General features: G+C 35.3%; 1 long non-coding RNA gene across 1 annotated transcript in view; it reads left to right on the top strand.

Annotated features, from left to right (window-relative positions):
- The first annotated feature begins 16,758 nt into the window (after positions 1-16,758).
- The window catches only part of LOC134842359 (uncharacterized), a 64,210-nt gene continuing 55,771 nt past the window's right edge, over positions 16,759-25,197 (top strand). The window contains exon 1 of the long non-coding RNA XR_010162493.1: positions 16,759-16,817. This is a non-coding gene — a long non-coding RNA (uncharacterized LOC134842359). The remainder of the gene's footprint in view (positions 16,818-25,197) is intronic.

Raw genomic sequence — 25,197 nt, 5'->3', positions numbered from 1 at the left:
CAAGACCAGAAGCTAGTGGAAACTACCAATTTGTGACGACAATTTTCTTCGGACAAAAAATCACCACAGCGCAAATCCGCTTCTGCAACGATCGCTAACCCAGTGAAATTGATGATTGAAACAACAATGAACTCATCAAGATTTCTTAACTAGCCACACAATGTCCTGGAAAATGAAAAAATTTGTACCACAAAAGATCGCATCAAGGATAAACACAAAAAATGACATATTTGAGAAACAGAAATACCAAAATTTAAAACTTAGTACTCCCATGAAATTTCAGCAGACCCACAACGCACTAACACCCCAAAAAATATCGCTGTGTATTTCAAAGATGTCAAAACTGAAGAAACATTCAGTAGCCAAGACCAGAAGCTAGTGGAAACTACCAATTTGTGACGACAATTTTCTTCGGACAAAAAATCACCACAGCGCAAATCCGCTTCTGCAACGATCGCTAATCTAGTGGAATTGATGATTGGAACACCAATGAACTAATCAAGACTTCGAAACACGCCACACACTGTCCTGGAAAATGAAAAAATTTGTACCACAAAAAATCGCACCAAGGATGAACACAAAGACATATTTCAGAAATATAAATACCAAAATCCAAAACCCAGAAGCCCCATGAGCAGTCAGCATACCCAAAACGCGTTAACAAACCAAAAAAAGCAGCGCTGCCTATTTCAAAGATGTCAAAACTGAAGAAGCATTCAGTAACCAAGACCAGGAGCTAGTGGAAACTACCAATTTGTGACGACAACTTTCTTCGAACAAAAAATCACCACAGCGCAAATCCGCTTCTGCAACGATCGCTAACCCAGTGAAATTGATGATTGGAACAACAATGAACTCATCAAGACTTCTTAACTAGCCACACACTGTCCTGGAATACGAAAAAATTTGTACCACAAAAGATCGCATCAAGAACAAACACAAAAAAGACATATTTTAGAAACACAAAGACCAAAATCAAAAACGTAGTACTCCCATGAACTGTCAGCAAACCCAAAACGCATTTTCAACTCAAAAAATGTCGCTGTGTATTTCAAACCTGTCAAACCTGAAGAAACAATCAGCAGCCAAGACCAGAAGCTAGAAGAAACTACCAATTTATGACAACTTTCTTCGGACAAAAAATCACCACAGCGCAAATCCGCTTCTGCAACGATCGCTTACCCAGTAGAATTGATGATTGAATCAACAAGGAACTCATCAAGACTTCTTAACTAGCCACACACTGTCCTGGAACATAAAAAAAAATGTACCACAAAACATCGCATCAAGGATGAACACAAAAAAGACATATTTCAGAAACATAAGTACCAAAATCCAAAACCCAGAAGTCCCATGAACAGTCATTAAACCCACAACGCATTACTAAACCAAAAAAGCAGCGTTGCGTATTTCAAAGATGTCAAAACTGAAGAAGCATTCAGTAATCACGACCAGAAGCTAGTGGAAACTACCAATTTGTGACGACAACTTTCTTCGGACAAAAATCACCACAGCGCAAATCCACTGCTGCAACGATCGCTAAATCAATAGAATTGATGATTGGAACAATAAAAAACTCATCAAGACTTCTTAACTAGCCACACACTGCCCTGGAAAATGAAAAAATTTGTACCACAAAAGATCGCATCAAGAACAAACACAAAAGACATATTTCAGAAACATAAATACAGAAATCAAAAACCCAGAAGTCCCATGAACAGTCAGCAAACCCAAAACGCATTAACAAAACAAAAAAACAGCGCTGCCTATTTCAAAGATGTCAAAACTGAAGAAGCATTCAGTAACCAGGACCAGAAGCTAGTGGAAACTACCAATTTGTGACGACAACTTTCTTCGAACAAAAAATCACCACAGCGCAAATCCGCTTCTGCAACGATCGCTAACCCAGTGAAATTGATGATTGGAATAACAATGAACTCATCAAGACTTCTTAACTAGCCATACACTGTCCTGGAATATGAAAAAATTTGTACCACAAAAGATCGCATCAAGAACAAACACAAAAAAGACATACTTCAGAAACAGAAGGACCAAAATCAAAAACCTAGTACTCCCATGAAATGTCAGGAAACCCACAACGCATTAACAGCCCAAAAACTGTCGCTGTGTATTTCAAAGATGTCAAAACTGAAGAAACATTCAATAGCCAAGACCAGAAGCTAGTGGAAACTGCCAATTTGTGACGACAACTTTCTTCGGACAAAAAATCACCACAGCGCAAATCCGCTTCTGCAACGATCGCTAACCAAGTAGAATTGATGATTGGAACAACAATGAACTCATCAAGACTTCTTAACTAGCCACACACTGTCCTGGAACATAAAAAAATTGTACCACAAAAAAAACGCATCAAGGATGAACACAAAAAAGACATATTTCAGAAACATAAGTACCAAAATCCAAAACCCAGACGTCCCATTAAATGTCAGGAAACCCACAACGCATTAACAACCCAAAAAACTGTCGCTGTGTTTTTCAAAGATGTCAAAACTGAAGAAACATTCAATAGCCAAGACCAGAAGCTAGTGGAAACTACCAATTTGTGACGACAACTTTCTTCGGACAAAAAATCACCACAGAGCAAATCCGCTTCTGCAACGATCGTTAACCAAGTAGAAGTGATGATTGGAGCAACAATGAACTCATCAAGACTTGTTAACTAGCCACACACTGTCCTGGAACATAAAAAAATTTGTACCACAAAAGATCGCATCAAGAACAAACACAAAAAAGACATATTTCAGAAGCAGAAGGACCAAAATCAAAAACCTAGTACTCCCATGAAATGTCAGGAAACCCACAACGCATTAACAACCCAAAAAACTGTCGCTTTGTATTTCAAAGATGTCAAAACTGAAGAAACATTCAATAGCCAAGACCAGAAGCTAGTGGAAACTACCAATTTATGACAACTTATTTCGGACAAAAAATCACCACAGCGCAAATCCGCTTCTGCAACGATCGCTTACCCAGTAGAATTGATGATTGGATCAACAAGGAACTCATGAAGACTTCTTAACTAGCCACACACTGTCCTGGAACATAAAAAAAATTATACCACAAAACATCGCATCAAGGATGAACACAAAAAAGACATATTTCAGAAACATAAGTACCAAAATCCAAAACCCAGAAGTCCCATGAACAGTCATTAAACCCACAACGCAATACTAAACCAAAAAAGCAGCGCTGCGTATTTCAAAGATGTCAAAACTGAAGAAGCATTCAGTAATCACGACCAGAAGCTAGTGGAAACTACCAATTTGTGACGACAACTTTCTTCGGACAAAAATCACCACAGCGCAAATCCACTGCTGCAACGATCGCTAAATCAATAGAATTGATGATTGGAACAATAAAAAACTCATCAAGACTTCTTAACTAGCCACACACTGTCCTGGAAAATGAAAAAATTTGTACCACAAAAGATCGCATCAAGAACAAACACAAAAGACATATTTCAGAAACATAAATACAGAAATCAAAAACCCAGAAGTCCCATGAACAGTCAGCAAACCCAAAACGCATTAACAAAACAAAAAAACAGCGCTGCCTATTTCAAAGATGTCAAAACTGAAGAAGCATTCAGTAACCAGGACCAGAAGCTAGTGGAAACTACCAATTTGTGACGACAACTTTCTTCGAACAAAAAATCACCACAGCGCAAATCCGCTTCTGCAACGATCGCTAACCCAGTGAAATTGATGATTGGAATAACAATGAACTCATCAAGACTTCTTAACTAGCCATACACTGTCCTGGAATATGAAAAAATTTGTACCACAAAAGATCGCATCAAGAACAAACACAAAAAAGACATATTTCAGAAACAGAAGGACCAAAATCAAAAACCTAGTACTCCCATGAAATGTCAGGAAACCCACAACGCATTAACAGCCCAAAAACTGTCGCTGTGTATTTCAAAGATGTCAAAACTTAAGAAACATTCAATAGCCAAGACCAGAAGCTAGTGGAAACTACCAATTTGTGACGACAACTTTCTTCGGACAAAAAATCACCACAGCGCAAATCCGCTTCTGCAACGATCGCTAACCAAGTAGAATTGATGATTGGAACAACAATGAACTCATCAAGACTTCTTAACTAGCCACACACTGTCCTGGAACATAAAAAATTTGTACCACAAAAAAACGCATCAAGGATGAACACAAAAAAGACATATTTCAGAAACATAAGTACCAAAATCCAAAACCCAGACGTCCCATGAAATGTCAGGAAACCCACAACGCATTAACAACCCAAAAAACTGTCGCTGTGTTTTTCAAAGATGTCAAAACTGAAGAAACATTCAATAGCCAAGACCAGAAGCTAGTGGAAACTACCAATTTGTGACGACAACTTTCTTCGGAAAAAAAATCACCACAGAGCAAATCCGCTTCTGCAACGATCGCTAACCAAGTAGAAGTGATGATTGGAGCAACAATGAACTCATCAAGACTTGTTAACTAGCCACACACTGTCCTGGAACATAAAAAAATTTGTACCACAAAAGATCGCATCAAGAACAAACACAAAAAAGACATATTTCAGAAGCAGAAGGACCAAAATCAAAAACCTAGTACTCCCATGAAATGTCAGGAAACCCACAACGCATTAACAACCCAAAAAACTGTCGCTGTGCATTTCAAAGATGTCAAAATTGAAGAAACATTCAATAGCCAAGACCAGAAGCTAGTGGAAACTACCAATTTGTGCTTTCCGATTTGTCCATGCTCTTTTTGTTCCGAATTTCGATACAAAAGTAACGGAATATCTGTGCTCGGGGTGGGTTTTTTTTCTTCAGACAAATTTCGACTTTTTAACTAGCCATTTTTGACGGAATTTTTTTTATATCATTCGAAAGCTATTGTTGCCCTGAGCTTGAATTTGAAAATGTATTTCACCTGTGATCAATTTTCGTGAAGTTACGAGGGTGTAAAGATTGCCATTTTGGCCATTTTGACCAATTTGGTACAACTAACGCGCGATATAATTCGCGCTATTAACGCGTAAGCGGAGATTTAATCCGTCTTAGAAATCGTTCCAAATTAGTTGGAAGAAGCTTATTTGCCATAATTGATTTGTTACAAGGAGCGAAATCTATCCTTTTGTACTTTATATGGCTTGTGGGGGGAAGATTTTCATAAAAAATATCAAATTTTAGAATTTTTTTTCTTCATTTTTTTTATTTCATTTTATTAAACATTAAAAGGCAGTCGGAACATTCAGCAGTATTGTTTTCCTTTTAGGCATAGATTTCACTTTTGAAACAACTAAACTTCGTTCCTAACTAAAATCATCCAATCATGAGCCGTTTGAAAAATTTGGTTGGCTAGTTGACTGGTTCATGTATATGTGTCGTGTAGCTTACGACAATGGATAGTTTAGTTGTTTTCAATAGTTCCTTGCATAGAATTTCTAATGTTATCGTTGTATTCTGTGAGCGCGACCAAAATATTTGCAGATTTCGATGAATGATTGTATTGCAGATTTTCATGGAATTAACACAAATTTTTCAAACCATTTTTTTTACAGATTTGTACTCACTGAACTGGGAAAAAGTCAAACAGTTACGGTTTTTTCCAAAGGTGTTGCTATTCCGACTTAGCCCGATGCGAAAACTGTACTTTTAGCAAAAAACCTCGTAGCTGTTGCTTCCAAAATCATCATTTGATAACATTCAAAGCCAAAATTTATGAAGCAAGGGTATATTTTAAGACTTGTGTGTCATCAATAGACAAATTAACAACAAAAAGTGGAACGTGTCTTCTTCCCAAATTTAAGTTATTCTGGAGAAGGAGTTCAATCAGTCAACTATTCAGTGGTTTTCTACCCTCTCTTGGATTTAAAAATGTCCGCATGGGCCGTCATAATTCAATTTACCTCTCGTTGTTTAAATACTGTTTTTTTTTTCAAGAGACTCTTGTTGCAGTCTAAAGCGTCTAGCTTTTGTTTGTAATCACACTCGCTGCTTCCATTTTTTTCTCTTTTCTTTTTCCTTTCAGCGGCCTCCAAAAAAAATTCAATTTCAGCAGAGCCATGAGATCTCAAGCGACCTTCTGTGCTAAGATTAGCGTCAAAACACTCGTTCAAAAACAAAGCCTAAAGCGGCCTTGAAATAATGATATTACAAAGTTCTTCCCGTGAAAAATTATAAAAACAAAAAACTGCAACCTACAATTTTTTGAATGTTTTTGCACGTCTCGAGCAAGCTGCTATCTGCTCTCTGGATTGGGTTGTAGGCCGTCCATTAATTTATCTTGTCGGAGCCTAAAGTTAGTGGTTTTCGCGAACGGGATTCCGTATCCGACACCTCTAACACTATTTCAGCCGCTTCATGGTGCCATGTCGATACCTTCGTCCACTCAATTCAAAAAGCTATTTCTAAGCCACAGTTCATGTATCTGAAAGTTAGGTACTTCAACTCGATCATTTCAACTTCCGTCAAAAATTGGTTGTTCCTTCTGACAAATAAGCTATTCTTCCCAGCCATCAATTACAATCTTTTTGATATTAAATGATAAATTTTGCCAAACCACTTGTTCGCAGCACATTTTTACAATCGATCCGCTGGACATGATATTGTTCCCGGATTGGGTAAATCTTGCAAAAAAGGCGGCATGTTCTAAATGTTTGATATCTTAAAGACGTATTCTGAACTCTCTGCAATTTATGGAATTTATATTGTGGTAAGCAAGAGTACAAACTGTTGCACTAACAGAACCTAGAGAAGTTGAGCATTCGGAACAGACAGTGTCGGTTGTAGAAACTAAAATATTTACGGATTGATTATAGCTTTTTCAGCTGCAACTAACAGCTTCTACATACCTGTTGACTTTTCTCCGCCATTTTCATGTTTTCCTCAAACATCACTCCCTTTGACTTAAAAGAATTCAAAAAATCGGAATGGAAATATTTTTTGACAACTTGTCAGTTGTTTGTGTTTTCTTTTTTTTTCATGGATTTTGCATAACAATGATTTCTGCCTTTCGTTTTTCTGTGTTAGTTTTGAATCTCAAGTTTTCGAATCAATCAACATTTTTATTTTATCCAATTTGAATTTTGTCAAAACCTACCTGATCTGAGGACAGACTGCAGTATAGCAAAGAGTCTTCTACTTAAATTCAATAGACCAAACAAGTTTTTAAAGATACAGATTGAAAAAGCGAATAATAAACTCTGCACAGCACAACGGTCCCAGCAAAGATCCTAGTGAAATGCTATTGATTTGAGGTTTCGATATAGCTTCCTTTATCTTGACAGATTGCGTTCCACTACTGAGGTATAATGAGATCAGATTTTTCGTTGATTTTCAAACACCTTCACTTTTCTCGAGTAGAAATAAGTATAACTGATACAAGAAGAATCCAAAGCTGCTGTAAGGTCTAGGGCGATAATAGCTACTCCTTTTCCTTTATCCAGCTCAAGTGAAATGTGAAGGGTTGATTTTAGTATCACTGTCTCTGTAGAGAAAAGCTTTCTATAAGCTGATTATCTGAGACCCAGTAAACTAATTAAACTTTTGATAAAAAAAAACTAGAAGTCTGCAGGATTTTAAAATTTCCGTTTTCAAATTAATCTTCTAGAATTACGGCTTTACCAAGGCTGCTTTAAACGCTTGAGGGAAAGTGCTAGTTTCTATAAGCTCGTATAGAAAGATTGGAAGGAAATTAGAAGAGCTTTTTTTTATTCTGCTTAGATAGTCGAAACAGCCGAACACAAGGCTTGATTGAAACAAAGCCTTGCTAGAACAAGAATTATTGTCGGAAATTTAACGGGATTTTTTTTTTGATAATTAGTAGCGACAATTACAGTTGACAGCAATTTTTTTAAGGTTGGACAGTCTTAACATGGCAAACTTGTTTGAGTCCTTCGAAACACAGCATGTGTCGAAAACACTCGAACACGTTTCGATTTGGTCCAGTCGGTCAAATCTAGTCTTTTGGGCTGAGTCGGTCAAAACATGGCCATTTTAGGTCGAGTTGGTCGAAACATAAGTCGAACAACTCAACCAGGGTTAGTTACAAACTGTACTTAAAAAGAGTGATGAAAATTTTATCAGAAGACTGATTCTAAAGCGAACGTTGCATAATAATTGAAGCAGCTATCATAGGATTTCCAATTTTATAAGGAGAAAACCAAAAATTGAACAAAAAAATACGAAGTTAGAAAAGATTTGCAGTAAACAAATGAAGTACGAATTCAAATAGAGTAGCAAAACCGACAGATGGTCATCAAAAACTTCCAAAACCGAAATTGTCAAAACGTCTAACGGAATAAACGCAAGCTGAAAAATTTTTTGTACTCGAGATTTCACGAAGTTGGAAAACAATGTACGTTATGAAACGTGTACTTTTGCGATACCACCTTAGACTTTCATTACAATTAACCCTTTTAAATTAACTAAGAAACAAATTTATTTATTTCTACACTGAAACTGGTTTGTTACCAAACAGTGTAATTGTTACGGATATAAAATGCTAAAAAACGTACTCAAGAATAAGACGCCCTTCTATAAATTCTTATAGAAGATGAACACCTAAAGAAAACTTTTTTCTCATTTTATTAACTTTGAGCTCAATATATTTTTACTTATATTAAGCACATCAAGTTCTCGTTGGGCAAGTATGCAAGTTATTTATCATAACTATGATTGTGTAGAATTATGTATTTGAAAATTTGAGCTTATTTACATACCTAAAAAAAATTGGCTACCAAAGTTTACTGAATTTTCGAAAATCTACTCCCCTCTTAAAAGTCCTGATCCGCCTCATATCATATATGTTAATGTGTTGTTCAAAACTTCAGGTTAAAAATAGTTGCTCTTTTTGTCGTTTTGCTATTGGTAAAATTGATGCTTCATGAAGCTTCGCTGCTCATTTTAAAGCCTCAATAAACTGTCTGCACGAAGAAATAATTTACAGATCGCAGCAAAACTGCATATCAAATGGCAAAAGTCCTAGATTTAATTGGTTTTCAGTCCATCTGAATAAATGAAAAGTGGTGCTGAAGAACTTGGCTTAATCACTACGTTTTACAAATACTTTGAAAGAAAAAGCGTGCTTTGATAAGTTTCAAACAACAATTCGAAAATTATGATTCGGAATTACGAGTTTTCACATACACTTGTATGAGTCTTAAAAACGAAAGCTCGACAAGACGTTTTTTGATGCAAAATTAATTTTCTTCACTTACAGCTCTCGTTTAATATAGGTAGCAACAATTCGAAAACCGCAGACAATTCTGATTCTAAATCTTCGTCGACCATTGCGCTCGAACAAGAAAATTTCGAGAGAAATGAAATCTATCAAATTGAAGAGGATGAAGACCAGATTGAAAGTGAAGACAAGGCGACTTCTTATCAACAGCCCGACGTGCCAATGAGCAGTGCTGTTGTGGAGGAACCGTTCGAAATGATATGGTCTTTTTGTAAGAAGAGTTTTAACCCGCGAAGTGACGCTAGAATTCTGCCATGTAATCACTTTATCTGTGGTCCGTTTTCTAAAACACTCTGCTCTCAAAGACCTATTCTCAATCGAGGACCAGAATGTCCGTCAAACACATGTCGCGTAACTTTTCCCGAGCCATTCAACCCATAAAAAACTACCGAAAGTTGACAAACAAAACGGAGCCGGAAAATCTTCAGTAGAGAAACAAAAGGGTCAGTAAAAATATCATCACTTCATTCAAGCTCCTCAAAGCTCTTCAAAAATCTTTGAATTTCAATAAATTTATAGAAAACATAATCAGGGAAAGCTGAATCAATAAGTTTTAGTTTTTCTTTCGCTGAGACTTTGAAAAATTGAAACTATCGCCAAACGAGCTTTTTTTTCCGTGAAATCGATTAAATTATAGAACCAAATTGTGCTCTAGAAAGCTGCCGATATTTTTTTTGTTAGCTCACTCATAAAAATTTACTGCCAAGGCAAGCATTTTTCAAAATGCTTTTTTTTTCGATGAGACAAAAAATGTAGTTTTAAAATCATCAACTGTTTTAGCTGCCGTAGCTCGAAACGACAGGTCAGACCAACCACTAAAACCAACAACACCACCAAAACCGGCAAAAGAACGTTAGTTTAACCCAAAAAAAGTGTTTAGTTTTATGCTATTTATGGGTCACCCTCTAACCCCCTAGCTCTCCTCATTCATATGCTACTAACATTCCAGGCCGTAAAATTAGTGATGTTTGTTTTCAAGTGGAAATTTTCCAAATGGATCAGAATGCATATGCTGTGTTCAATTTTGCAAATTTAAGGGCTCAGCGCTTTAGCATGCAGCTTCCGAGGACAGGCAGCTGCATTTGTAACACGAATAATCGAACTTTTATACAAGTCTCTCCATATGCTTCCAATGTGGGCCGCGGCTAGCGGTTTGATATTTCAATCATTGTAATTTTCTAGAATTGAGAGTCTTTAAAGTCTCACAAAAAGGATCAATTGTCGCGGAAAGTTTTTGACGGTTTCACCATAAAACACATGAAGCGTCCGGTGCAGCCAAAAAATCTTGAATTCTCAGGGGCTAAATGATATCTTCAAGCGATGACCAGAAAGTATTTTTTCAATTTTTGTTCGAGATTTTCAAGAAGCAGATAAAAAAAATCATTTTAGTCCAGTCCTGTATTCTAGAGAGAACAAAGATTTTCGCTAAGTCAACTTTTTTTCGGCAGATATTCTGTAGGAGCGTTGAAATATGCAGTATCTAACGGAATTGTACGAAAGCCTGCTTTAAATCGACCCCTACCCATCGAAGGAAGTTTTTCTAGATAGAAAAATTATAAAGATTACCCAGCCGAACGTTTTTGTATTTTCTGTACAGAATAGATCTATTTCTTTCTTAGTTTCGGAAAAAACAATTTCTGGAGAGAAGTAGCCAGAAAAAAGTTCACTGCTCAACCGCAATGAGATAAACATACTTCGAGTATACACAAAACCCGCAGCAATACAATGCATTACAATGCACACATTATCAGAGCATGTGGTAGTAGAACAGTGAGAAGGCGGTTGGTGCAGACTTTCATGTTTTAAGATAGGGAAAAGAGCATCCGGTTTGCAAGCTATGTATTAAGATAGGGATTATATTTCCTAAGTAATAACATAGAATATAAGTTCCCTAATGTTTTAAGATAGTAAGATTTCAGTGTGATGGTAAGTTTCAGAAAATTTTTTCGGCGCCCGAATTTTTTTATAGCTCGAGTATGCCGATACTTGCGTTTTTTAGCTAACTCCCACAATTTGGATGTTTAGATAATTGTTCCTTGTGTTTGAAACCTTGAGAAAACTTTGTAAATCTATACTGAAAGTCAATGAAACTTCGAGAAAAAATCATGTTTTTTTTTTAAAACAAAAAGTTAAATTTAGAAGATGAAGTATATAAATCACTGCTTCGTATAATCATTTTAGCGCAAGTTTACAGTTAGTTAATCAATCCTAAATTGAATACTATTACACTATCAGTTGTTTACAAGTTCAAAAATTTAGTGTGTATTCCGTCGTCCTGAACTTGTTTTTTCGGGTAAAAGCAGCTCAATCTCTTCTTTGTTTGCACGTATGTAGCAACGATAAGATTTATTGTTCTAAATCTTTGTTTGTTGAAGTCAAGTTGATTGCTTCGTCGAGTATTTTCCTGTATTTTCCATAGGGCCAACGCCGGATTCCTCTAGAATTCTTTTATTCAATCCTTGGCTGCTTAAATTCATCTTGTCTGATTTGTTGTCATAGCAAGAATAAGTCTTGCTACATGAGCAATGCATCTCCGTACACTTAAATCCTTCTTTAAACAGTCCAGGCTCTCGTTTATTGTGTTTCTTGTGAACGCTACAACATGTTCATGGAAAAAAATGTTTTTTAATCCACTCTAAATGAATCTCTGCAAGCATTTTTTATTTTTCCCAGTCATCTTTTTTTCCGGACGAATACAACCATAAAGATTTTCCTCAGCAACAGCTAAATATAGCGTGTGCATGTCCATTTCTAATTCCTCACAATTATTTACATCGCAAAACTTGTCGAAAAAGTTATACTAAAGCTCAAGCATTCTCAGCCTTGCATACTGCAGAATGAAAAAACTGAAAATATGGGTTCTTTGTGCTCATAAGTCGACTTTAGTAATTGAATTTTATACAAGTCTTTCTGAACAGTGTTCACTGGTTTGAGCAGGGGTTCATTAATTGCTTTGTGGGTTTTCTCATCAAATAAATTTTGTGATCGTATGTATCGATCAATCTATTATCTTGTAAACGTAGGATGAATTACTTAGGAGTTTCTTAGTCTCTGCAACAACACCAGATAAAGGGTTCTCATCTCCTTCCCCTCTAATATCAACAACTGACTGAACAAACTTGTTGAAACATTTTCGAGGGAGATACTGTACAAAGCGGTAAATTTTTGTACGCTGTAAACCAAGTTCCATATTGAAGTTGAAGAGTGTAGTAATGATGGAACCATTTTCTAGTTTGGAACCAGATATTAGCAGTCGCTGGGGATGCTTAAGAAGATCCTTTTCAATGGCATATTTTTGCACATGTTTTCCCCGATATCTTTTCTTCCAACTTCAGTATTTTTGAAAATTTGAGAAAAATTAGCGAATTTTCCTCTCAGTTCAACTGGAACAACTAAGTCAATTTGAATATAGCCTTAAAAGGATCTATCTTTTATTTTTTCCAAAAAGGATTCAGTAGAGAGAAGATTTTCGTAGGTAACGTTGGACCGGATTTGGTTCTTTCTTTTTTGTTCGTTTTGAGGTTTTGCCTCGACTCACATTCCCACATCTCTTCGATTTGTATCCTTTTTTCCGAATATACTCACGTCTCAAGTCATCCAGCTCTCTCCTTTTGTTTCCTCTCTCGACATCAACATCGCTCAGTGAGGGACAAGTCTCTTGGTCTTGGCAGGGACAGAAAAGGTTATAGCATCTCATAGCTTCAAACACTGTTTTACAGTGATTGCAATATCCATCTACATTGAAACAGTCTATTTTTTTTCACTTCCAGATTCTCTCAATTCTGCATTCTGCTTTTTTTCTTGGTATTAAGACATGAACATGTTCTCAAAATTGCAAGATTGTGTATAACTAGCCTTGAGTTTTTGCATATCTGAATCAAATTCTCATCTTTTGTACAAACGTGTTGGCATATCTTGACATATTGCAGAAGGATAGAGTTGACTCTCATCAATTCCAATGGTTGATTTGCAGATATTTGATGAATATCTGATAAAAGTTTTGTCCACAATAGCTTTCCGCGTAAACACATTTGATGGTCCGTCATATCCTCTCTAATTTTCTCGCAGAAATCTATCACTTTCGCAAAATATTTGCCAGGTTTGGAAGAGTACATCCAAGTTTTAAGAGATCAACTTCTTTCTGGTGATAAAACTCAACCGTTTTTTGCATTGCACTAACAGAACCTAGAGAAGTTGAGCATTCGGAACAGACAGTAGCGGTTGTAGAAACTAAAATATTTACGGATTGATTATAGCTTTTTCAGCTGCAACTAACAGCTTCTACATACCTGTTGACTTTGCTCCGCCATTTTCATGTTTTCCTCAAACATCACTCCCTTTGACTTAAAAGAATTCAAAAAATCGGAAGGGAAATATTTTTGACAACTTGTCAGTTGTTTGTGTTTTCTTTTTTTTTCATGGATTTTGCATAACAATGATTTCTGCCTTTCGTTTTTCTGTGTTAGTTTTGAATCTCAAGTTTTCGAGTCAATCAACATTTTTATTTTATCCAATTTGAATTTTGTCAAAACCTACCTGATCTGAGGACAGACTGCAGTATAGCAAAGTGTCTTCTACTTAAATTCAATAGACCAAACAAGTTTTTAAAGATACAGATTGAAAAAGCGAATATTAAACTCTGCACAGCACAACGGTCCCAGCAAAGATCCTAGTGAAATTCTATTGATTTGAGGTTTCGATATAGCTTCCTTTATCTTGACAGATTGTGTTCCACTACTGAGGTATAATGAGATCAGATTTTTCGTTGATTTTCAAACACCTTCACTTTTCTCGAGTAGAAATAAGTATAACTGATACAAGAAGAATCCAAAGCTGCTGTAAGGTCTAGGGCGATAATAGCTACTTCTTTTCCTTTATCCAGCTCAAGTGAAATGTCAAGGGTTGATTTTAGTATCACTGTCTCTGTAGAGAAAAGCTTTCTATAAGCTGATTATCTGAGACCCAGTAAACTAATTAAACTTTTGATAAAAAAAACTAGAAGTCTGTAGGATTTTAAAATTTCCGTTTTCAAATTAATCTTCTAGAATTACGGCTTTACCAAGGCTGCTTTAAACGCTTGAGGAAAAGTGCTAGTTTCTATAAGCTCGTATAGAAAGCTTGGAAGGAAATTAGAAGAGCTTTTTTTGATTCTGCTTAGATAGTCGAAACAGCCGAACACAAGGCTTGATTGAAACAAAGCCTTGCTAGAACAAGAATTTTTGTCGGAAATTTAACGGGAATTTTTTTTGATAATTAGTAGCGACGATTACAGTTGACAGCAATTTTTTTAAGGTTGAGACAGTCGTAACATGGCAAACTTGTTTGAGTCCTTCGAAACACAGCATGTGTCGAAAACACTCGAACACGTTTCGATTTGGTCCAGTCGGTCAAATCTAGTCTTTTGGGCTGAGTCGGTCAAAACATGGCCATTTTAGGTCGAGTTGGTCGAAACATAAGTCGAACAACTCAACCAGGGTTAGTTACAAACTGTACTTAAAAAGAGTGATGAAAATTTTATCAGAAGACTGATTCTAAAGCGAACGTTGCATAATAATTGAAGCAGCTATCATAGGATTTCCAATTTTATAAGGAGAAAACCAAAAATTGAACAAAAAAATACGAAGTTAGAAAAGATTTGCAGTAAACAAATGAAGTACGAATTCAAATAGAGTAGCAAAACCGACAGATGGTCATCAAAAACTTCCAAAACCGAAATTGTCAAAACGTCTAACGGAATAAACGCAAGCTGAAAAATTTTTTGTACTCGAGATTTCACGAAGTTGGAAAACAATGTACGTTATGAAACGTGTACTTTTGCGATACCACCTTAGACTTTCATTACAATTAACCCTTTTAAATTAACTAAGAAACAAATTTATTTATTTCTACACTGAAACTGGTTTGTTACCAAACAGTGTAATTGTTACGGATATAAAATGCTAAAAAACGTACTCAAGAATAAGACGCCCTTCTATAAATTCTTATAGAAGATGAACACCTAAAGAAAACTTTTTTCTCATTCTATTAATTTTGAGCTCAATATATTTTTACTTATATTAAGCACATCAAGTTCTCGTTGGGCAAGTATGCAAGTTATTTATCATATCTATGATTGTGTAAAATTTTGTATTTGAAAATTTGAGCTTATTTACATACCTAAAAAAACTGGCTACCAAAGTTTACTGAAGTTTTCGAAAATCTGCTCCCCTCTTAAAAATCCTGATCCGCCTCATACCATATATGTTAATGTGTTGTTCAAAACTTCAGGTTATAAATAGTTGCTCTTTTTGTCGTTTTGCTATTGGTAAAATTGGTGCTTCATGAAGCTTCGCTGCTCATTTTAAAGCCTCAATAAACTGTATGCACGAAGAAGTAATTTACAGATTGCAGCAAAACTGCATATCAAATGGCAAAAGTTCTAGATTTAATTGGTTTTCAGTCCATCTGAATAAATGAAAAGTGGTGCTGAAGAACTTGGCTTAATCACTACGTTTTACAAATACTTTGAAAGAAAAAGCGTGCTTTGATAAGTTTCAAACAACAATTCGAAAATTATGATTCGGAATTACGAGTTTTCATGCACTTGTATGAGTCTTAAAAACGAAAGCTCAACTAGAAGTTATTTGACGCAAAACTAATTTTCTTCACTTACAGCTCTCGTTTAATATGGGTCACTCAATGAGCAGTGTTGTTGTGGAGGAACCGTTCCAAATGATATGTTCCTATTGTAAGAGAAGTTTTAACCCGCGAAGTGACGCTAGAATTCTGCCATGTAATCACTTTATCTGTGGTCCGTATTCTAAATATGGCTGCGTTTCAAGAATGATTCTCAATCGAGCACCAGAATGTCCGTCAAACACATGTCGCGTAACTTTTCCCAAGCCATTCATCACATATAATCTACCGAGAGTTGACATGATATGTTCCTTTTGTAAGAAAAGTTTTAACCCGCGAAGTGACGCTAGAATTCTGCCATGTAATCACTTTATCTGTGGTCCGTATTCTCAAAATAACTGCGTTACAAGAATGATTCTCAATGAAGTACCAGAATGTCCGTCAAACACATGTCGCGTAACTTTTCCCAAGCCATTCCACATATATAAACTACCGAAAGTTGACAAACAAAACGGAGCCGGAAAATCTTCAGTAAAGAAAAAAAAAGGTCAGTAAAAAGTACCATCACGTCATTTAAGCTCGTCAAAGCTCTTCAAAAATCTTTGAATTTCAATAAATTTTTAGAAAACATAATCAGGGAAAGCATCAATAGTTTTTAGTTTTTTTTTCGCTGAGACTTTGAAAAATTGAAACTATTTTTCCAAATTAAAGCCAAACGAGCTTTTTTTTCGTGAAATCGATTAAATTCTAGAACCAAATTATGCTCTAGAAAGCTGCCGATTTTTTTTTTGGTAGCTCACTCATAAAAATTTACTGCCAAGACATGCATTTTTTAAATTTTTTTTTTCGTTGAGACAAAAAATGTAGTTTTAAAATCATCAACTGTTTTAGCTGCCTCAGCTCGAAACGACAGGTCAAACCAACCACTAAAACCAACAACACCACCAAAACCGGCAAAAAAACGTTAGTTTAACCCCAAAAAAAGTGTTTAGTTTTATGCTATTTATGGGTCACCCTCTACCCCCCTAGCTCTCCTCATTCATATACTACTAACATTCCAGGCCGTAAAATTAGTGATGTTTTTTTCAAGTGGAGTTTTTCCAAATGGATCAGAATACATGCTGTGTTCATTTTTGCAAATTTAAGGGCTCAGCGGTTTAGCATGCTGCTTCCGAGGACAGGCAGCTGCATTTGTAACAGGAAAAATCGAACTTTTATACAAGTCTCTCCATATGCTTCCAATGTGGGCCGCGGCTAGCGGTTTGATATTTCAATCATTGTTATTTTCTAGAATTGAGAGTCTTTAAAGTCTCACAAAAGGGATCAATTGTCGCGGAAAGTTTTTGACGGTTTCGCCATAAAACACATGAAGCGTCCGGTGCAGCCACAAAATCTTGAATTCTGAGGGGCTAAATGATATCTTCAAGCGATGACCTGAAAGTATTTTTTTAAATTTTTGTTCGAGATTTTCAAGAAGCAGATAAAAATTCAACTTAGACCAGTCCTGTATTCTAGAGGGAACAAAGATTTTCTCTAAGTCAACCTTTTTTTTTGGCAGATATTCTGTAGGAGCGTTGAAATATGCAGTATCTAACGGAATTGTACGAAAGCCTGCTTTAAATCGACCCATACCCATCGAAGGATATTTTTCTAGATAGAAAAGTTATAAAGATTACCTAGCCGATTGTTTTTGTATTTTTTATACAGAATAGATCTATTTCTTTCTTAGTTTCGAAAATAACAATTTCTGGAGAGAATTAGCCAGAAAGAAGTTCACTGCTCAACCGCAAGGAGATAAACATGCTTCGAGTATACACAAAACCCGCAGCAATACAATTAGCAGTAGTAGCAGAACAGTGAGGAGGCGGTTGGTGCACACTTCCATGTATTAAGATAGGGAATAGAGCATCCGGTTTGCAAGCTATGTATTAAGATAGGGATTATATTTCCCAAGTAATAACATAAGGAATAGGTTCCCTAATGTATTAATGGTAAGGTTTCAGTGTGATGGTAAAATTCAGAAAATCTTTCGGCGCCCGAATTTTTTTAGAGCTCGACTGTGGCAATACTTTTTAGCGAACTCCCACAATTGGATGTTTTGATTATTGTTCCTTATGTTTGAAACCTTGAGAAAACTATGTAAAGCTATACTGAAACCTAATGAAACTTCGAGAAAAAAATCATGTTTTTTTTTTAAACAAAAAGTTAAATTTAGAAGATGAAGTATATAAATTACTGCTTCGTATAATCATTTTAGCACATGTTTACACTTAGTTAATCAAAACTAAATTAAATACTATTACACTATCAGTTATTTACAAGTTCAAAAATTTTGAGTGTATTCCGTCGTCCTGAACTTGTCTTTTCGAGTAAAAGTAGCTCAATCTCTTCTTTGTTTGCACGTATGTAGCATCCATAAGATTGATGATTCTAACTACTCTGTTTGTTGAAGTCAAGTTGATTGCTTCGTCGAGTAATTTCCTGTAATTTCCAGATTTCGGATTCCTGTAATTTCCAGACGCCGGATTCCTCTAGAATTCTTTTATTCAATCCTTTGGTGCTAAAATTAATCTTGTCTGATTTGTTATCATAGCAAGAATAAGTCTTGCTACATAAGCATTGCATCTCCGTACACTTAAATCCTTCTTTAAACAGTCCAGGTTCTCGTTTATTGTGTTTCTTGTAAACGCTACAACTTGTTCGTGGAAAAAAATTGTTTTTTAATCCGCTAAATGAATCTCTGCAATCATTTTTTTATTTTTCCCAGTCATCTTTTTTTTCCGGACGAATACAACCATAAAAATTTTCCTCAGCAATAGCTTAAAACAGCGTGTCCGTGTCCATTTCTAATTCCTCCAACTTATTTACATCGCAACTAAAACTTGTCAAAAAAAATTATACTAGAGCTCAAGCATTCTCAGCGTTGCATACTGCAGAATGAAAAATTCGAAAATTATGGGTTCTTTGTGCTCATATGTCGACTTTGGTAATTCAATTTTGTACAAGTTTTCTGAGCAGTGTTCACTGGTTTGAGCAGTGGTTCATTAATTGCTTTGTAGGTTTTCTCATCATTTAAGTTCTTTGTGATCGTACGTATCGATCAATCATTATCTTGTAACCGTAGGATGAATTACCTAGGATTTTCTTAGTCTCTGCAACAACACCAGATAAGGGGTTCTCATCTCCTTCCCTTCTAGCATCAACAACTGACTGCACAAACTTGTTGAAAGTTTTTCGAGGGAGATACTGTACAAAGCGGTAAATTTTTGTACACTGTAAACCAAGTTCCATATAGAAATTGAAGAGAGTAGTAATGATGGAATCGTTTTCCAGTTTGGAACAAGATATTAGCATTCGCTGGGGATCCATAAGAAGGTCATTTTCAATGGCATATTTTTGCTCACGTTTTCCCCGATATTTTTTCTTTCAACTTCAGTGTTTTTGAAAATTTGAGAAGAATTAGCGAATTTTCCTCTCAGTTCAACTGGAACAACTAAGTCAATTTGAATATAGCCTTCAAGGGATTAATCTCTTATTTTTTCCAATAAAGATTCAGTAGAGAGAGGATTTTCCTAGGTAAAGTTGGATCGGATATGGTTCTTGATTTTTTTGTTCGGTTTGAAGTTTTGCCACAACTCACATTCCCACATCTCTTGGATTTGTATCTTTTTCGCGAATATACTCACGTCTCAAATCATCCATCTCTCTCCTTTGGTTTCCTCTCTCATTATCAACATCGCTCAGGGAGGGACAAGTCTCTTGGCAGGGCAGAAAAGGTTATAGCATCCCATAGCTTCAAACACTGTTTTGCAGTGATCGCAATATCCATCTACATTAAAACAGTCAGTTTTCTTTTGACTTCCAGATGCGTGAAAACTCTCAATTCTGCATTCTGCTTTTTTTCATGGTAGTAAGACATGAACATGTTCTCAAAATTGTAAGATTGGTTATAACTAGCTTTGAGTTTTTGCATATCGGAATCAAATTCCCATCATTTGTACAAACCTGTTGGCATATCTTGACATATTGCATAGGGATAGAACTGACTCGCATCAATTCCAATGGTTGATTTGCAGATATTTGATGAATCTCTGATAAAAATTTTGTCCACAACAACTTTCCGCGTAAACACATTTGATGTTCCGTCATATCTTCTCTAATTTTTTCGCACAAATCAATCATTTTCGCAAAATATGTAGAATTTTCCATTTGTTGATTTGTGCAGACAAATATTTGCCAGGTTTGGAAGCGTACATCCAAAATTTTAGATATCAACTTCTTTCTGGTGATAAAATTGAACCGTTTTTGGCATTGCTCCAAGAGTTGGAACAATATCTTTGCTGTTGTACCACTGCAAAAAATTCTTTAAATATAATCATTACATGTTTCTGCCGAACCTCGTTTAAATGTTTGTAATTATCCATTCCAGATGCGGGTACTGACTTGATTTAAATCGTCTTTAGTGCTTGCTGTTCATCAAGTCCACTTGACCTCTAGTTCTGATATTCCTTAAAGTCTTTATCAAGAGGGTTGCTGTTTCTCCGTTTACTGAAAAAGGCTTGGTATGGAGGTAGGTCTTCATTCTCGAGCTTTTCCGCACTGTCAATTTACTCATAAGGGAAAAAACCTTTGTCTCACTGGCTTTGTAGGAGTCTAGAAATGTTGCTTCACCAAAAATGTTCAAGATATCAAGGAACTTTATCTCTCCAATTTTGAAGGATATGAAATCGTAAGCCTTTTCGATAACCATTGGTTCAGCTTCTCTATCGTTGATTAAATAGGAAATCAGAGATAGCTCTTGATCAAGTTCAGATCATTTCTTCCACTGATAAATCCGGGCAACGTGTTAACGTACCTCTCCAGGTTTTGTTTCAAATAAGTCAGCTGATTTTTTTGCATTATCAAAAACTGGGTTGACTTATCTGTGTCCTCTGTGTCCTCTATACTTTCGTCTTCATATTCCAAACTTCCAGATGGATGTTTTTGATATATTCCATTGAACTCTTTAAACATTTTTGACATCCGCTTCTTCACTACTCTTTCAACATCTTGAAATTTAGATCTCATTTCGAGCTTACTTTTCTCAGCCAAAAGTTCGAGATTGATTACCAAGTCTATAATAAGTTTTTGCGGATCCTTGTTATAAATAAAAATCGGTCCATCTATCAAGTTCGACGATATTGATACAGAAATTTGACTGTGTTTTTCACTCCAGGTTGTTGTTTGGGTAGCTTTCAGTTGATCTGATGGAACACATATCGACTCAAAATCGAAAATGGGTAGGTTGTTGAATATTATGTTATCTTTCAAAACTGGTGTCTTGAAACCTTTTAACTTTTGAAATAGCGTTTCTCGAACTGTATATCTATATATACGTTCTTTGGATAATTGGGTCGCATTCAATCTTTACAAGTCATAAGATGTCTGTTGAAATTGTCCGACTGTTGAAGAAACAGCCATAGCTAGGACATCGAAAACACTTGAAGAAAGAATCAATATCATTTTTATGAATAATATGATTGTTGAATCGCAACAGTTTGACTGTCTTGTCAAACCTTCCAACACTTGGACGTGCCAATTCTCCCACGTAATCTCCACCATGTACTTCAAATTTGTATATAAAGATATTTCATCAGATCAATTCTTCAACAGGAGGTAAATCTTCAATGAAAACTCCGCGAAAATTTTAAAGATCATGTCCAGACTTTGATAAGAACTTGGTGACGTTTCTAGAGGTAAGATCATCAAGATCCTTCTGCCAATCATATACATTGCTAATGCTCGGAAGAGACACAAGTGATCCTTGTAAGGTTACTTGTCTTTGTTTGACAAAAAACAATTTACATAAGGATTTCTTTGTAAATGTTCGGGTAGGATAGAGTCTGAGAATGTTTTTGAGCAATGAAGCAAAAATAGTGACATTTGAACTTGAACCTCCACTTTGTGTTCTGGCGTTCTAGGGTGCATTGCTCCACGATATCAAATTGTTCAAATTATCTCTGGATTGTAATCAAATCGGCTTTTGTACACCGTAAATAAGATTTTTCGAGCAAAGTATTGTTTTCGTGTGCGTAGTAATACCCATTTTCTCCCGTTTTGACATTAGGAAGAACAAATCTAAGAGCGAAATTGATTGTTGCAGCGGAATCCAGCTTGTTGAAGACTTCTTCGAGCTTGTCATTGATTGTTTTGGTATCTAACATTGAAAACTGTTTAATAAGAAAATACTTGAATTTCCTAAAGTTACTCTACAAGTAAAGAAAAAATTCCATTTGATTTTCCAATTGACGAAATAGTTGTAGACTCTTACTTTTTTCACAATTTTTTGGACGTTTGTGTTTTCCAAATTAGAGATCTCCGACTAAGTAAATGTCTGTTTAGTGAAACTCATTCATTCAAAAATTTTACTTTTGATCCACATATTGCGTATCAAAGCTTCAAACTTACCGCTAAATTACACCTGAAAAGGAAAAAAATTTTCATTAAGGAAAATTTTGAAAATAATCCAAAAGTCGTACAGTTAAATATCAAAGACACTTTTCTAGTCCTTACCCGATACACCAGTTTGTTAAAACTTGCCAGCAAAATTCTTTATTTCTTCATTTCTTTGAAGTCTTTCAAAGTTCAAAATACTGCACAATCAGGTTTGGAATTAGATTTGCTTTGAAAAATTCATCAATTTTAAGCTATCATCTCAAATCTCCATCAACATCAAAGAAATTAATCATCTACTCAAAAATCAGCAATTTCTCATTGATTACAACAAAAAAATCAATCAACTTGATGAAAAAATTGAGGAAACTCTACTTGTTCTAATGTTTTTTTGCTTTTGTTACTTATATCGGCAACATTTCTTATTTTTACAGCAAACGACTTTTGATCATTTATTTTTGCGATTGCTTTTGTGTATATTTTCACTTATTTGGAAAATTTAAGTCCTGAAAATGGTCCTCTGATTGGATGCGACAACAAAAACAAAAATGAACATTTTTGTGATTGGAAACAAAAATGTGTGAAAAGTACCTTATATGGAACTTTGTTTCCGATTGGACATGCCTTTTAGAAAAAAAATCCATAAGAGAAAGCTGAAATCTGATTGAACACGACTACAATCCAAAGAAGGAAAATCAATTCTGATTGGCTAAACCCACACATTTGATTTAAGAATAACCCTCACTTCTAACCAAAAATCATTTTATTTTTATCTAAATTACGTCAACTACCTCCTCCTTCAGCACTAAATCAATTTAATTTCAATTTTTAAACTGTCAGCTACCCCCTCTCTCAGCTCTAAATCATGCTTCTTTTTACTCTGTACATTTTACTCAACGTATGCTCAAAGTGATTTTCTCAGGGCAAAACAGCAACTTCATGTACTACTGATCTAGTACAAATTCAAGTGCGAGAAACATTCTCTGGAGTTTTTCTGGCACAAATAGACATCCCAATCCAAGTCTGGCACATGGTAGAAGTGATTCGAAGGGATTTCAACGAGCATCATATGACACAAGTACCCATCACAGAGAACCAACTTGGAATAATGCAAATGATGCAGGAAGTGTCTAAGTATGTGCGAATGAAAAGTCCGAGATTCCCGACTCAAAATTTCTGGTTCAACCAGTGGACGACTTCCTCTTTCCTTGGGAGGAAGTAGGATCAGCCATCACAAAAGATGAAGATGAGGGTTTCTCAGAAACAAAGACGCTTCCAACTCCACAGCAACCACTACATCCTCGTCCAGCTCTGCGTTCTGTAGAGAACCTCCAGAACTCTCAACAGCTTATTGATTAAATGTTTTTGTAATTAATTGTTTTTTTTTGGTATAAACTTCTATTTTTGTAATTAATTAATTTCTTCATTTTCATTTTAATTATGAGAATATATGAGAAGTTCAGAATAAAGAACGGTGAGACAACCTAATTTAGCGCTCCGAACTTGCACACATGTTAGGAAACTTGAATATTTTTCGCACACATATTAGAAAAAACACTAAAAAACGTACACAGTTAGAAAAATACCTGATGGTTTTTGCATCTTGTCAAAAAAACTCAAACAATTTTCGTACTTTTTCGGAAAAAATTGAAACTCTTTTTGCTTTTTGTATTAAAAAAGTGAAACATTTTCCACATAATGTCGATAAAAGTGAAACACTTTTCACATATTGTCAAAACAAATTGAAACACTTTTCGCATCTTGTATAAAAATTTGAAACGTTTTTTGCAGCTTCTTGAAAACCAGAAGAAATATTTCTTTTACTTACAAGTTTCAAAATGTTTTTGGAAATTGCTACAAACGGTGATTTGTTTTTCCTTCAAATTTTGGTAATTCCGTGAGCATATGAGAGAAAATAGATGGACTGTCAGAAAATTTTTAAATTTTCATTGAGAAGTTGACATGATCACTATTAAGAATTCCATAACCATCAACAAAACAGTCGACTCTTTTTTAGCAAATCATGTTCATAAATTGGGTTTTGTACTTTGCGAACTCTTTCCAGAAAAGCTGAACCAATAATTTGTGTAGAAGCTAGTTTCTGGTTACAACATAAAGAGTGACGTTTGAGTTTTGTGCGTAACACTCTTTTCCTGGCAACTCTGGGCATTTTTTCTGCTCCTTTCCATTTCAAATTGTGATGAACATCGCAGTCAAAGTGATTTAAAACTTCGCCAATATATGAAATATTATTCGAATAAACTCTGTATTTGTACAGAGTGTAAAGACAATCGATAATTTGGTATGTGAAATGAAAATTACCCAATTGTTGTAAGACTTGATCGAAATATGAACCAATCAGAAATATGTTGAAGCAACAATTTTCCAAAGAACAGTAAGAATGGCGGTTAGAGACACAAATATTAAGGGTTACAAAGTTTTTTCGTAAAAATTGCTGGAAATGGAAACAAATAGTGTTTTTTTTTAAATAGTCTGAATAAAAGCTGGGAAAAGCTTGACCCATAGCTGCAGCCATCTGGAACAATCATTTTTGCTGAGAATTGAGGATTTATATAGGAACACTAACACCTCTTCAATTCCATGTTTGGAAAGTTCACACAAAAATTTCATTTATAGTTCAATTTCCTTTTATGGTTAATTGAATGACTCATATTGTTTACTTCCATTTATATTTAATCTCCAAAAAAAATCTTCCAATTCTCTTCATCTGATCAGCCTGTTCTTCTTTTAAAAAATGCACTTCAGGAAGGACACTAGTCCTAAATCTATTGAATTCTCGAAAAATCAAACATTAATAAGGAGATTTGCTTGATCCCAAAAATACTGCAAGGGAAAATTTTTTTTTTGAACCATGCTTTCAACTAATCAAGAAAAATGAGTTGGGACGTAT

This window comes from Symsagittifera roscoffensis, chromosome 3, assembly GCF_963678635.1.
Source record: "Symsagittifera roscoffensis chromosome 3, txSymRosc1.1, whole genome shotgun sequence".
Lineage (NCBI taxonomy): Eukaryota > Metazoa > Xenacoelomorpha > Acoela > Convolutidae > Symsagittifera > Symsagittifera roscoffensis.
The sequence above is the reverse complement of the archived record's forward strand: the minus strand, read 5'-3'. Positions and strand labels throughout refer to the sequence as shown.